This window comes from Onychostruthus taczanowskii, unplaced genomic scaffold (assembly GCF_017590055.1).
Source record: "Onychostruthus taczanowskii isolate IOZ18803 unplaced genomic scaffold, ASM1759005v1 scaffold310, whole genome shotgun sequence".
In the NCBI taxonomy this organism is placed as follows: domain Eukaryota; kingdom Metazoa; phylum Chordata; class Aves; order Passeriformes; family Passeridae; genus Onychostruthus; species Onychostruthus taczanowskii.
This window is the reverse complement of record NW_024500462.1, coordinates 48,716-63,183: the sequence shown is the minus strand read 5'-3', so window position 1 is coordinate 63,183 and position 14,468 is coordinate 48,716. Positions and strand designations below refer to the sequence as shown.

General features: G+C 46.9%; 2 pseudogenes; one reads left to right on the top strand and one right to left on the bottom strand.

Moving 5' to 3' along the window:
* Positions 1-14,468, top strand: part of LOC121338691 — an 87,135-nt pseudogene that overhangs the window by 63,334 nt on the left and 9,333 nt on the right.
* Positions 1-14,468, bottom strand: part of LOC121338688 — a 48,819-nt pseudogene that overhangs the window by 27,362 nt on the left and 6,989 nt on the right.

Sequence of the window (14,468 nt, the reverse complement as noted above, 5' to 3'; positions counted from 1 at the left end):
AAGCTTTATTTTACTTCTCACTATCCTGCTCTGATTGATAGCAATAAATTCAATTAATGTCTCTAATTTTGAACTGTTTTGCCCATGATGGCATTTGCTGAGTGATCTGTCCCAGTCCTTAACTCAAGCCATGAAGCCTTCATTCTGTTTTTTCTCTCCTCTCCATCTCTGGAGGGCAGTGAGAGAGCAGCTCTGGAGGGTGCCTGGCATCCAGCTCCGCTCCTTGTGATGTCACAAGCCCTGTGAGTGTCCCGAGTGTGGGAAGAGCTGCTGCCAGACTCAGCCTTGACTCAACACCAATGGAGGCACCACTAAGGGAAGCCCCACGAATGTCCTGAATGTGGGAAGAGCTCCGTGCGCTGCTCCAGCTCCATCCCCTGGGAGGATCTGCTCTGGATGATCTCCAGTGAGCCCCGGTGAGCAGAGCCCTGGTGATCCATGGTGCTGGTGATCCCTGTTGGGAAGACACCTGCCTGGGGGGCTCCAATTCTTCCTGGCTCCCTGTGCCCTTGATTTTCTTTTCATTTCTCTTTGTCGTTTCCAAAAACACCCAAAACTGGGAAAAAATAAAGACTGAACGAAGATTATGATTGGGACATGGAGGGATCATCCAGGGGACGGGGGATGCTGGGTTCGAGGGAGTTGAGGGCTCCTGGGAGGGACTTGGGGGTTGCTCAGAGCTTTGGGCACCCCAGGCCAAGAGGCTCTGGCTGCACTGGGAGACCCTGGTGGAGGTTCTGGGGGAGGTGATCAAGGACCCCCTGCCCTGGAACTGTGCTCATGTCTCCCTGTCCCGGTTCCCAGTGTCCCCTGTCCTGGATCCCCCTCTCCTCACTTTTGCTCTCATTGCCCCCCACCGCTTCCCATGTGTGTTGGTTTTGCATTAACTGACGTTTAGTGAGGAGGGAAGAAGCCACACACTGAAACTATTTTTTCTGAAGAGAGCTGATGAGAGCTTCTCTGTGCCTAGCAAAATCAATTGCTGCTTAGTTTTGAGAACGGACGTGTTAATAAGCCAATTAAAGATAGATTCACCTTTGTGAGATTCACATTTCTGTGCAGGCCATTGCTGAGCTCTGCCTGCAGTTGCTGGGCTGGGCCAGCTCCCCTACCTGGCTTCCAAGATCCCAGCCTCCTCCCCAGCGTTGCTCAGCTGGATTTCACCAGAAACTGCTGAGCAGAGGGAGGGGAAGCCATTGGCCTGTGGCATGCTGCTGTTCTAGCCCAAAGCCTCCTGCAATCCTGGCAGAGCCCCCTCCGTGCAGCCTGAAATACTGCACTACGACTGCTGCAACCACTGCCTGGCAGGAATCACAGAACCAACAGCAAGAATGATGCAAGGCCTGGGTAGCATGAACCCCTTCACTGCACAAACAACACTTACAGACCTTCAATCCTCTCTTGAGTGAGAGAAAAAAATAAGACATGTAGAAGATAACATAAAAACACCAAAGGAGTCAAGTCCCAGACAGAGGAAAAAATTAAGTCTTAGGCTGAAATCCTCCTGTAAGGCTATAGAGAAGAATGTCATTGATACATTAGACTCTTTTTCCCTGTAATTCACTAAAATTCATTAGAAGGATATAGTGTTTTAATTACCGTCATGAAGAGAGGCACCAATGCTAAAGTGAACAGATGTTAAAGTAGCTGCAATCCTGATGAGAAGCTTGGATAGAGAGAGACAAAAGTAATGAAGCCGCTTTTCTCCCAGGAAAGAAGAAAACCTCTGCTCTCAGTGATGAAGATGATTTCAGAGATACATAAAAAGAACTTTTGCTTTTAAACAGCTCATCCTTAAAAATAGCACCCCAATAAGTTAACATAGCCCAAAAACGCAGCTGTGGGAAGGCTGTGAAAGATGAGAAGGACTTATCGAATGCGAGTTCCCAAGCGGCTACTATTCTTGAAAATTGAAGCCGCAAGAACACTGTTTCTTGTAGAGAAATCTCCATAGCCATGGCAAGAAAGACTCCTCTCTGTGGGAATCCTTAAAATCAGAGGGTTTTGGGAAAGCTGCAAAAGACAGGCCTTGGAGAGAGCAGAACTGTGATTAGAGCTAAGCAGTAGCCGTAAGATTTGTCAGCAGAAAAATTATATGAGAATTAGAAAGTAAGGACAAATAGAACAATGGTCTGTGTATTAACACTTAGCTGGAATAACTCCCTAAGCAACAGAAAAATATATCTAGTGAGATACTAGGAAGTTCTAAGCTTAATAATGGAATTCTGTGCATTGTATCTTAATGCTTACAAGCTGGTATTGTATTCAAAATAAGCAAGCATAATTTAAAAAAAAAGGTACATGTGCTTATGGTGATTGGATAGAACTACTGTCAATATGCTTTTGCTTTGTGTGATTGGTCAAAAAACTTTTAAAGTGAGTTGTAACATTGAGTTCTTCAGCTGCTGCTGAGGATGTGAGCTGCTGGCATCTTCCCATTGTCATAAGCATGTAATGAGAATGATGCTGGAAAATAAACAGCTCGAGATGCATTCCACAGCAGTCCCATTCCATTCGTGATTTGTACATAGCCCTCAGCTGGCAATACTCTCCCTAAGAAAACTGATGAAAGATTATTTTAGTAGAAGTGAACTGAGTGATAATACCAAATTATCTCTATACATTGTCAGTAGGAAACAACAAAAAAAAAAGTTGTGGGGAGATGAGAAGTGTTCTAAAAGTTTTATTCTGATTCTTCTTTCTTTTAGTCTTATTATTAAAGTTTTCTTTATACCCTGTTAAAGTTTTAAACGTACTTTAACTTCCTCTTAATCCTATCCCACAACAAGAATTAAGTAAATAATTCTAGAGAGTACATGAGCATTTAGCCAACACTGAACCCACCACACCATGTCACCCCATTCCTGGTCCCGTAAGGATCCCACTCCCAGTCTCATTCCCAGTCTCTGTTCCGTATCCTCTGTCTGGTGCCATTCCCATATATCCAGTCCCATATTCCCTGTCCTGTTTCCATTCTCATAGTCCTGGTTCCGCTGCCGGTCCCGCACTTTCATTTCTATATTCTCTGTCCACTCCCATACTCCCGCTCCCCATCCCGTACTCCCATTTCCAATCCCGATCCCATCTTCCTAATTGCCATCCCATATTCTCTCTCCGGATGCTGTTTCCATATTCCCTGTCCCATTCTAATATTCCCATCCCTGGTCCCATTTCAGTTCTCTCACCATACTCCCTTTACTATTCCCAGTCCCCATTCCCAGTCCCGTATTACCTGTCCCTGTACCCATTCCCGGTTCCAGTCCCAAATTCCTGGTTCTTGTCCTTGTCTCTATCTCTTATTTCCAGTCCCATTCCCAGCCCCGGTCCCATTCCCATCTTCCCATACCAGCTCCCTTGTCCCCTCTCACCAGACCCCCCACCATTGCTCCGGGCCCCTGCCCACACTGTGGCCATCACAGGACCGAGGAAACACTCCCACCCACCAATCCCAGTGCACCATTGCTGCTGTATTTGCATTTTCATAACCACGCCCTTTGACTTGGCCCTGCCCTCCGCTGGCTGCAGCCCCTGTCTGGGCGCTGTTTGCTCCCAGTTCCCTCCAGTTCTCCCAGTAAGAGCGGGACTGGCAGGGAAAGCACTCCCAGTTCCTTCCCAGGGCTGTCAGGATCGCTCCTGGTGCTTTCCCTATTGTTCCCAGTGCTCCCAGTATCGCTCCCAGTGCTGCTTGGAGTGGGCTCGCTTTGGAACTCAACCCCCCCAGGGCGGAGCGCAGCTGCTTTTGGGTGTCGGCACTGCCCCGGCCGAGCTGGGAGCGGAGCAGGAGCGGGAGGAAGAGAAAAAGGAGGGTGAGGAAGAGGAGGAGCAGCAGGATGAGGAGGAGCAGCAGGAGTAGCAGAACCACGCAGTTTCCCCCGCCTGCCCAAACTGCAGCTCCCCTGGTTCCACCAGCATCGACCACCCTTGCCCCCCGGTACCCCCAGGTGAGCGGGGAGGGGGAGTTCTCCCCCAAATCCATCGGTGGGGGAGGTCTCTGGCAGGGTTTTTTTGCTCAGCAAGGTATGTTTGGATCTTTCAGGACCACAGAGCTGAGCTGGAAATGCCCCTGCAGGGATCTTGGCAGGTCCCAAGTGGTGATCACCCACTACTGGCAGGCACAGGGGCGATATTGAGTTTGGGGATCCCCAGAAAGCCGGGGAGAATGCAGTAGCCCCGGAGCAAGGAGAGTGCAGAGGGGCAATCCTGGAGTTGGGAGAACCCCGGCAGCCTGGAGGGGTGGGGGAGGCTGGGGATGAGTGGGCTCCAGGCCCCCAAGGCTGAAAGGGGCGCTGACTTCTCCAGCTGCACTTGGGCAGCGAGACCATCAAACACAACACACTCAGCCCTTGTTTTCCCCCCTGTTGCAGTTCGTTTGGGGAGCCTCCCCGGGGAGTCCCAGGGGGCCCCCTAAGCTGTGTGTTCACTGGTAACTGCCAGCAGGTAAGGAGACTCCATATGGCTTCTGAGGGTGCTAATTAGATGAGGGTTTATTGGAGGTACCACCCCTGGGAGCAGCATGGTTACTGAGGGAGAAGGGAGAAGGAGAGGGAGGGGGAGAGAGGAAGAGCTTAGGGAGAAAAGGGCCAAGAGAGAGTCTGGCCTCCCTCACACAGCTTAACAGGGAGATTCAAAATGGGCGCGGAATAAGACTTGGGCCAATGGGATTACAGATACGTGATACTTCAGAGGAGGATCACAGGCTTGGAATAAACCATACATTATCGAGGGGTGAGACAGAGCATACCATTTAACTAATATATAACACCACACCCCCCAAACCAGCATTTCCCATTCCTAAATCTTGGCCCAATAGAGCAGGCCATGAGGAGGAGGAAGATGGCCCAGGAGCCCCAGGCAGGTGAGGAGGAAGTCAGTGCCCCTTTCCCCCTCTCTCCTGCTCCATCTCCCAACCCAGCATGGCCCCAGATGCAAAACAATCCTGCTGCCAGTGCCATCCTGCTGGGGATGGACTGGGGGGATCTCCTTGCCCTTCCCTGTGGCATGGAGGCAAATCCCATCCTCTCCTTGTCCTTCCTCCCCCAGGGAAGGAGCTGAGGATGGAGATCAGGGAGGACAAATCCCTGCAGCAGAAGCTCGTTGAAGAGGAAATTTTGAGCGGCTCCACAGTGCAGGAATCCAACGGGGAGGAAAACGCCTGGAGATACCGCACAAGGAGGGGCTGCAAATGGAGAACTGAGGAGGAAAGACCCACCCTGGGCTGGGGAGGTGGCCAGAGCTTGGACGTGGGGGTCCATGAGCATCCTTACGATGGTCAGAAACCCCACAAGTGCTCGGAATGTGGGAAGAGCTACAGCAAGAGATCCCACTTGATCAACCATTGGAGAATCCACACAAGGGAACGGCCCTACGAGTGTCCCAAGTGTGGGAAGAGCTTCAGTGAGAGCTATCACCTGACAGTCCACCAGAGGAGCCACACTGGGGAGAGGCCCTACGGGTGTGATAAATGCAGGAAGAGGTTTCAGAGCAGCTCCAGTCTCCTCCAGCATGAACGCATTCACACAGATGAGAGGCCCTTCCGCTGCCACGACTGTGGGAAGGGCTTCAGGAACAACTCCACTCTCATCAGGTACTGGGGCATCCACACTGGGGAGAGGCCCTACGAGTGTCCCAAGTGTGGGAAGAGCTTCAGCCTGAGCCCCTACCTGATTGTCCACCAGAGGAGTCACATGAAGGAACAGCCCTATGACTTGGGCAATGTGGGAAGAGCTTCAGCACAAGCTCTTACCTGATCAAACACCAGAGGATCCACACCGGGGAGAGGCCCTACGAGTGTGATAAATGCAGGAAGAGGTTTCAGACCAGCTCCCTTCTCCTCCTGTGCCTGCAGATTCATACAGATGAGAGGCCCTTCTGCTGCCCTGACTGCAGGATGGGCTTCAAGCACAACTCCCATCTTGTCAGGCACCGGTGCATCCACACTGGGGAGAGGCCCTACGAGTGTCCCCGGTGTGGGAAGAGCTTCTCCACAAACTCTCACTTGACCAGACACCAACAGAGCCACCACTAAGGGAAGCCCTGCGAGTGCCCCAAGTGCAGGAAGAGCTCCGTGCACTGCTCCAGCTCCATCCCCCACGGGAAGATCTGCTCCGGATGATCCCCAGTGACCCACAGTGGGCAGAGCCCCAGTGATCCATGGTGTCAGTGATCCATGTTGGGAGTGTTATAGATAAAAATCGATAAAGCTAATTCAATAAAAAATCAAAAAATAGAATTTATTGGGTTATTGATATACAGTCTTGACAGCCACAATCAAAGGGACAGTGTCGGCCCCGGGTTCGGCGCTGGGTGAACCGTGATCCGACCTCTATCACAGTGGACCCCAAATGTTCATGAAGGCAGTCTGGTGCAGTCTGGTTTTATACATCATTTCTGGCCTGAGGCAGAGTCTCTCTTGTTCTTTTCATAGTTAAATACATTAATGTTGTTTCCTTTCTCCTTCTTGGGCTGGACAATTGTTGGAACCCAGGACATCTCTCTGGATGCCCTGGATGTCTCAAAGCCCTGGCAGGGGCTCAGAGACCCTGATAGGAAGCCAAAGACACCTGGAAATTTGATCTTAACCCATGGAGCAAATTACCAACTTTGTATGAAGAATTACAGGTCTCAAAAGTTTAAGTAGCATAGCAGTAGCAATCACAGGGTGAAGGAAAAAATTTTGGAGCACTGTACAGGGGGGTTTTGGACCTTGTACAGGGGGGTTTGGAATTCTGTACACGAGGGTCAGGGGTTCCAAGATGGAGAGATTTGGGTGTGCACTGTCCTTCTTTCTTCTCCCTGGCATCCATGTTCAGGAAGATGATGGCACTCACAGATTGGTTTAGAGTAGAAAGTCACTGTCTAACACAGGTGATAGGTATTGGAACATAATTGCAAACATAGTATACGTAGTTTTTAGTATAAAAGATAACACCAGCCCGAGAGGCAGGGAGAGTGCATTCGGCTGTCCTGCTGAACAGACCTCGGCTGGGCAGAGAGAAAATATTGTAGATGAGAATTAATAAACAAGATTGAAGACCGAAAAACCTGAGAGTCCGGACTCGTCCTTCGAAGGTGCGGCCACTCAGAACCACTTTTCCGGTATCAGGGCAGAGACAAATAACAGCGAACTCCGATAGACAATGTATTTCTCAGCAAGGTATGAATGCTGATGTAGAGTTGGAAACCCGGCATTTGGATTCAAGTTCTCCAATAGCTCTGGCTATCTTGACCTTGGCACTTGTCAGGCGTTTTATCGCCCAGGTGTCTTTTGAGTAAGGATCCATCTCCTCTAGAGCTAGGCTTTTTTGATTGTAAATCAGACCTTTCCTCACCGCCGTCTGTAGTTTTGCAATGGAGTGCTGCAGTCTCCCTGTATGAGGCAATCTCTCTGCTCCCACGTGTGGATTTGACAATGCTTTTGAATATTTTTTTCAAACATTATAACATACATTCTTATCATATTCTACATAAGCACGAATTACCTAAATCACATATTACAATCCCCCACCTTCTATATAAACATATTAATTTGTGTTTTAATTCTTTAAGCATTATAACATAAAACCTTTAATTCATTTGTGAACTTTTCCCTTAGCTTATATAACTACTTCTACATGTGTTAACTTTTCCCTTTTTTTCCTCTTTTTTTTTCTCTTCTTTGAGAAATACAGTGACTTTTCTAATCCTCTTCAGCCTCTCTATCTCTTTCTCATTCTTCATGAGGTATTTCTTGATATACCTTGCAGACAGCCCTGTCTCCCTTCTCTTGTTCTTTAAACTTGGTCAGGGCCTCAGCTGCTTTATGTTTTTTTTTTTTCTAATTTCATTATTTTAGACACTTGACTTACTTTTCCTGTAGCACATTTTGGATCTGTGGACATGGCTGCTACTTGCATACTTTGCACAACTGAGTGTATTAGTCTAATAAAACATGGTATTAAACAGGACAGGAATATAACCTCTGCTACTGAACACAGTATAAAGAATACTACTTTCTTCCACCAAGCTCTTTGGAACAGATGATCCCACCAGGATGCTTGGAGAATGGAATTCCATTTTTGAACTGGTACATGTGCTGCCCTCTTGATTTCTGCTGCTAGACTTTGGATGGCTTCCCCATAATTGTCAATATCTATGCAACGCTCTGATTCATTGCATTTTCTTCTGCCTTTGCCTGTGCCCACTGGGCTGCTACCAGCAGCAAGGTAAGCTATTTTCTCAGCAGCAAGAATATTCTTCCAGGGTCCTGGACCGAGCTGCATACCTCCTCTTAAGGGTGCCCCACCTTGAAAGTTTAATGGCATCTGCACTGCAAGGTACTTTGTTTAATCTCCGGCATTCAACTGTTATAATTTGAGCTCTGGAGTTTAATTTTCTTCACACCCTGTTTTGAAATAGGTGAAACCACTCATAGGAATCTAATTCTATTATACCCCAAAAGTAGTGAGCTCTGAGACACGGTTAGTTAGGTATATTTTGTCCTCTAGGCACTTATCACACAAGCTCTTTGGCCAACACCCCCTTTTACAATGTACGACCCACACCTTGTTACAATATTCACACTTAAAATGTAAAAATGGATAACATCCACACCCATGATTTGTTCAACTTATCTGATCTCGTTTGGTTATTTACTTGGCCAACATAAGGTTATCTTTAGGTCTCTAGGGGGAGAGGTAACTTTCCACTCAGGCGTCTTCTCCCAGTGTGCAATTTTTTTCACTTGGGACGCGTGTGTCCAGGCTTTCTCCGTTGTCTGGACATTGGTGTCTGTGGTCAGGAGAACAAGAAAAAACCTTCCAGTGAGGACAGAGTGGGACCTCTCTCCGTGTCTTTATGAGCACTCGATCCCCTGGCTGTATTTTATGTATGGTGAACCTCAAGGGGTCCCCTGTGTTATTACAGCCTGCTTTCGTAATTCCTGTAAATTCTTACTTATCTCTATAAGGTATGGTTGTAGTTGTCCGTCCTCTGTTCTTGGGCGTCCTACTGGCATCCCATGCTCATATGGCATCCCATATAACATCTCAAACCGTGACAGTCCCGTTTCTGGGTGAGGCATGGTCCTGATGTTTAACAAAGCTAAGGGAAGGCACTTTAACCAGGACGTCTTGGTTTCCAGCATCAGTGTTGATAATTGAGCCTTCAGAGTTTGGTTCATCCTTTCAACCTGTCCTGAACTCTGTGAGTGCCACGGAGTATGGTACTCCCACCTGATCCCTAGTGCTCCTGCCAGTTGCTTAATGACGTTAGAAGTAAAATGAGTCCCTTGATCTGAGATATTTTACTAATCCATATTGGGGTATGATTTCTTCTAGCAAAAACCTCAACACTGCCTGAGCCGTAGTCCTAGAGCTTGGAAATGCCTCCACCCACTGAGTCATTTTATCTACTATCACCAATATAAATTTTTGTCTTCCTATCTTAGGCAGTGAGTCATTTTATCTACTATCACCAATATAAATTTTTGTCTTCCTATCTTAGTTCAGTAAAGTCCACCTGAATCTTCTCAAAAGGACAGTATGCTATAGCACAACTTCCTAAATCTACCTGCCGTGTCCTGGCTCGATTAACTTTCTGGCAGACCATACATCCCTGTGCTTCTTGCTTGGCTAATTCGTTAATATCCTTACACCCAAAAAATTTTAAGAACCGTTCGACAAGAGCTTGAGCACCCCAATGGTGTAGTCTTTTCAAAATTCTCCTAGTATAGTCTTTAGAAACCTCTCTGGCAGTTTTCACTTACGTTCTTCCAGTCTTCCCCCTATTTTCTCGTATTCTTCAATTTCTCTGGGGAATGATACGGGGGATATTCCTGGGCTTCACTTTCTTTGATCTCTGGGGTACTTATCTTTAAAAGAGCCACACTTTTCGCTTCTTTGTCCGCTGGATTATTCCCTCAGGTCTGGCTGAGGTGCCCTTTTACATGGACTATTGAAATTGCCCCTGGCTCCCTGATGGCTTCTAAGATTTGTTTTATTAATTCTCCATGCACTAGCCCTCGTCCCTTGGTATTGATTAGTCCTCTTTCTTCCCAAATTTTTCCAGAAGTATGGACTACCCCAAATGCGTATTTTGAATCTGTAAAAATTGTTCCTTTCCTTCCTTTTAGTTTACATAGGGCTCTTAATACTGGGTATAATTCACATGCTTGCGCTGACCAACCTGCACTCAGGGGTCCTGATTCTATTACTTCCCCTGTTTTCCTGTCCACTACAGTGTATTCTTATTTCCTTTTCCCCTCTATGACCCTGGCTGAACCGTCCACAAACCATTTCTCTCCTTTGTTCAATTCCTCCTCTACTAAGTCAGGTCTTATTTTGGTCTGCAATTTCACCACCTCAACACAGTCATGCGTTGGTTCCCCTGAGGCCTCCCCAAACAAGAATTGTGCTGGGTTTAACACAGTAGTTGTTCTAAGCTCGAGATCGCAGGAATGGATTAATATGGCTTCATATTTCAGAAGCCTGGCATCAGTGAGCCATTTTTTTGCCTTTTGCTGTAATATATTTCTCACACTATGAGAAGTGTATACTAGTGGAGCCCCAAAGGTTACCTTTTTAGCCTACTCCAAACAAGTGGGCCACCCCCTGCTTACCGGATCCAGAAGCTTTGATACATAACCTACTATTTTCTTATCCCCTGCCCAATCTTGTGTCAGTACTCCATGGGCAGGATGGCTGCTCACACCCATGAATAACTGAAATTGCCTTTTTACGTCAGGCAGACTCAACACCGGAAGTGCCATCAATGTATCTTTTAGCTCCTTGAATTTCTCCTCATCTAGCTCTGCCCATTTTACCTTGTCAGCAGTCAATTTCTCATAGAGGAGCTTCACCTTTTTGCTATATCCTATCCATTATCTACACTACCCTAAAAGTTCCAATAATTGTCTGATTTCTCTCTTCGTCCATGGGGAGGGTAAAGCAATGATTCCTGCCACTTTTTCAGGGTCTAATTTCTTTTTCCCTTTTGATAACCAATATTTCAGATACTTTACCTCAGGTTCAGTAAATTGTAGTTTGGATTTCGAGACCTTCAATCACTTGTCTCCCAAGAAATTTAGTAGTGATATTTTACTGGCTCTTACATCCTCTTCCTTGGGACTGGCTATCTGTAAGTTATCTACATACTGCAATAGCTTGGTCCACCCTGGCAACACAGATTGGCTTAGTAATTGCTCAAGACCCGGCCCAAATAGGTTTGGTGAATCTACGAACCCCTGGGGCAAAGATGTCCATCTAAGCTGTTGCTTTCTATTCGTCTCCGGATCCTCCCATTGAAATGCAAAGTAATCCCGACTTTCTTCCCCCAAAGGACAGGTCCAAAAGGCATCTTTCAAATCTATTACACTATACCATGTGTCCTTGGGGGAAATATTATTCAGCAGAGTATACGGATTGGAACCTGTAGGGAATAACGTCTTTGTTCTCCCATTCACCGCGCTCAAATCCTGCACTAATCTGTAGCTTCCGTCTGTTTTCCGTACTGCCAGGATAGGAGTATTATATCTTGACATGCACGGTCCTAGGGTTCCCTTCCTGATTAATTCCTCTGTTACTGGTTTCAGTCCTTTTCTACCTTCCATAGGTATAGGGTATTGTCTAATCCTGATTGGTTCCTCTAGTATTTCAATTTCGATGTGAATCGGCTCCATATCTAACCTCCTGGCTTCCCCTTGTGTATGCCAAACCTTAGAATTTATTTTGCTTTCATCTTCAGCAGTCAGTCTATATACACTTACCATGAGTTGAGATTCTTGTGCAATTATGCTTATCTCCAGGGCTGCCATTAGATCCCTTCCTAGTAAATTATAATCTGCCTCCTCCACCAGTAACATATTCCCTAAGCAAAACTTTGTTTCTGATTCTATTTCAACATCCTTTATCACGGGTACCTTAAAGGGTTCCCCCTTTGCCCCAATCACCATCATGGTATCTTTGCTGGTTATGCATCCTGGTGGCAGCCACTGAACAGTGCTCTGCTCCTGAATCTACTAGAAACATTAATTCCTGCTTTCAGTGTCCTATTTTTAGTTTTATCAAGGGCTCATTGGATGTTCTGGATCCTAAATTAAAGAGCCCCTGACATCTCTAATATTTCTGAAAAATTTTCTCATCCTCTATCCTTTTCTTGCCTTCCCTCCAAAGGTGCCCTCTCTGCTTGCAATAAAAACACTCTGGATTGTATTTGTTACTGTTTGAGTGCCTTCTCTGAGGAAGGTTTGGCTTCCTCTGAGGCAGATGACTCTGTGTCAGCTTTGCAGATTCTTGAGTCCGTTCTTGCTTTTGGACTTCCCTGACTGTGGCTACCAGTACCTTTGCCTGTGTTTTTTGCTGTTCCTCGTCTCTTCTCATATAAACCCTTTGGGCTTCCCTTAGTAACTCCTGCAACCCTTTTTCTTACCAGCCTTCTATTTTCTCTAGTTTTCTCCATATGTCCTCCCATGATCTTGTGACAAATTGTGTCTTTAGCAAGACCTCCCCAACTGGGGAGCCCAGATCTGTTCCCGAGTACATTCTAAGTCCTTTCCTTAGTCTCTCCAGCCACTCCGTGGGTGTCTCGTCTTTCTTCTGGCACTCCCCGAACACCTTACTGATATTCTGTCCTTTTGGCACCACTTTTCCTATACCTCGTATTACCATGTTTCTTAGTTCTATCATTTTTGCCTGGTCCTCCTCATTCTGTGCATTCCATGATGGCCTCTGATCTGGCCACTTCTGATCCCCCTGTGTCCCTTGAGGGTTTCAGTGATCCCAGTCCCGAATTTCTGCCTGTCTTATCATGTCCCTCTCCTCAGGGTTAAACAATGACCTTAGTATTGCGTTTATATCATCGTAAGTGTACACACTTATCCCCAGAAATTCATCCAATCGTTCTGCCACCCCTATTGGGTCATCCATCAAACTCCCCATCTCTTTCTTGAAAGCCCTTACGACCCTAGTATTAATCAGCATGTTCACGTATCCAATTATTCCCAGGGCGGTGGGTACTTCCCTTAAGGGAAAGAGATTCTGTTGGTCTTCCACGTTCTCACTATCATCATTAACCACCCTCTTTTTCTTGCGCAGTGTTCAGCTGGCCGGAAGAGAACCAGTTTCCCTAGTGTGAGAAGCCTGCTGCTCTCAGCTGGTGGCAGTTGGGGTGGGGTCTGCAAATTATTTTGTGGATACTGGGGAGCCAAAGCCTGTCCCTGCGGGAACAGGGCTTCCAGCTGCTGGACTGGGAGCAGAGGTGCCTGTGCCGGTGTGGGCGGGTGCGAAGGACCCGTGGGTACGGGCAATGGGGCCGAAGCTTGTGGAGGATATGGAGGCGGGAGGTTATCTAAGGCTTCTCATGCCTCGCCTTGTATCGCGGCACTCCTGCAAGTTTTCACCGGGAATAGTCCCATACTAGCGTATTTCCATAGTCTGGCATAGATAATTTCCTCACTTTCTGGTAAGTGTTCATCGTACGTGTAATCGTGCAGAGCTTGGCAAGTCCATCCTTCGAAGGTGCCAAAAATCAACCACGTTAGATGTCTTTTTATCTCTTTTCCTCCCCATACCTCTATGCAGTAACGTTTCATGCGTTCCTTAGACCTCATCTGTCTCTCGGGGCAATCCTCCCAGTGTTCTAACATCCACCCCAGTGGACTATTTCTCGGAATTCAGGTAAACTGTTTTCCTGTTCCTTTTTAGTTTTTCCCTGGATTTTTTTCATGCATCTTACTCTTTTTCTGCCACATCTTTCTTGAGCCTAACTCCTTTAGAATTTCCTTACTGTGTTCTTGTGTCGTGTTTCGAAACAAAATAAATTTCCTAATTGGTACCATACCTGTTTTTAATCCCATTTTTAGTATTATCAGCCTACTAGCCTCACAGTGAACCGATCTGTGGGTTTTCTGACTCTCTTACCTGGACTTACGGAAGTCCTGGACCAAAAAGGTTTTCCAGCTCCCAAACGCCTGGGAATGTACCCTCCCTTTCTGGTCCTACCCATGATCAAAACCCTGAACTCCCCCACCCAGAGTTACCAGCTTTGTGCATGAAATGAGTTCCTCCACTTCCCCCTTGACCGATCCCTTCCCTCCTGGGATAGGGGAACTGTGATCTTGGGGTCCACATTCGCTTTGTGATAGTATCACATCTCACACACACGCTCAACCACGCCTCACTCAACCACACGATACTTACGGCTCTTTTTCCCGTGTGGATTCTTCGTTCACGTAGACTTTTATGAATGAAAAATTTTGCTGACGCCTCGGAGATCCTTCTCCGAATTACCCGACAGCTATCTTGGGCCCGTTTTTATCCCTTTCCTGATTGTGGCTTTTGGCTTGTTTAAGTTCATTTGTCTGATTGGTCCTACAGGGTTTCCCAACATTGTCAGGCCGCTGAAATCAGAGGGGCACCTCCTGATTGGAGGAGGGGGGTCCCCCTGAACCCCAAAATCAGATCACGTCTGGGTCACCAGAATTGTTATAGGTAAAA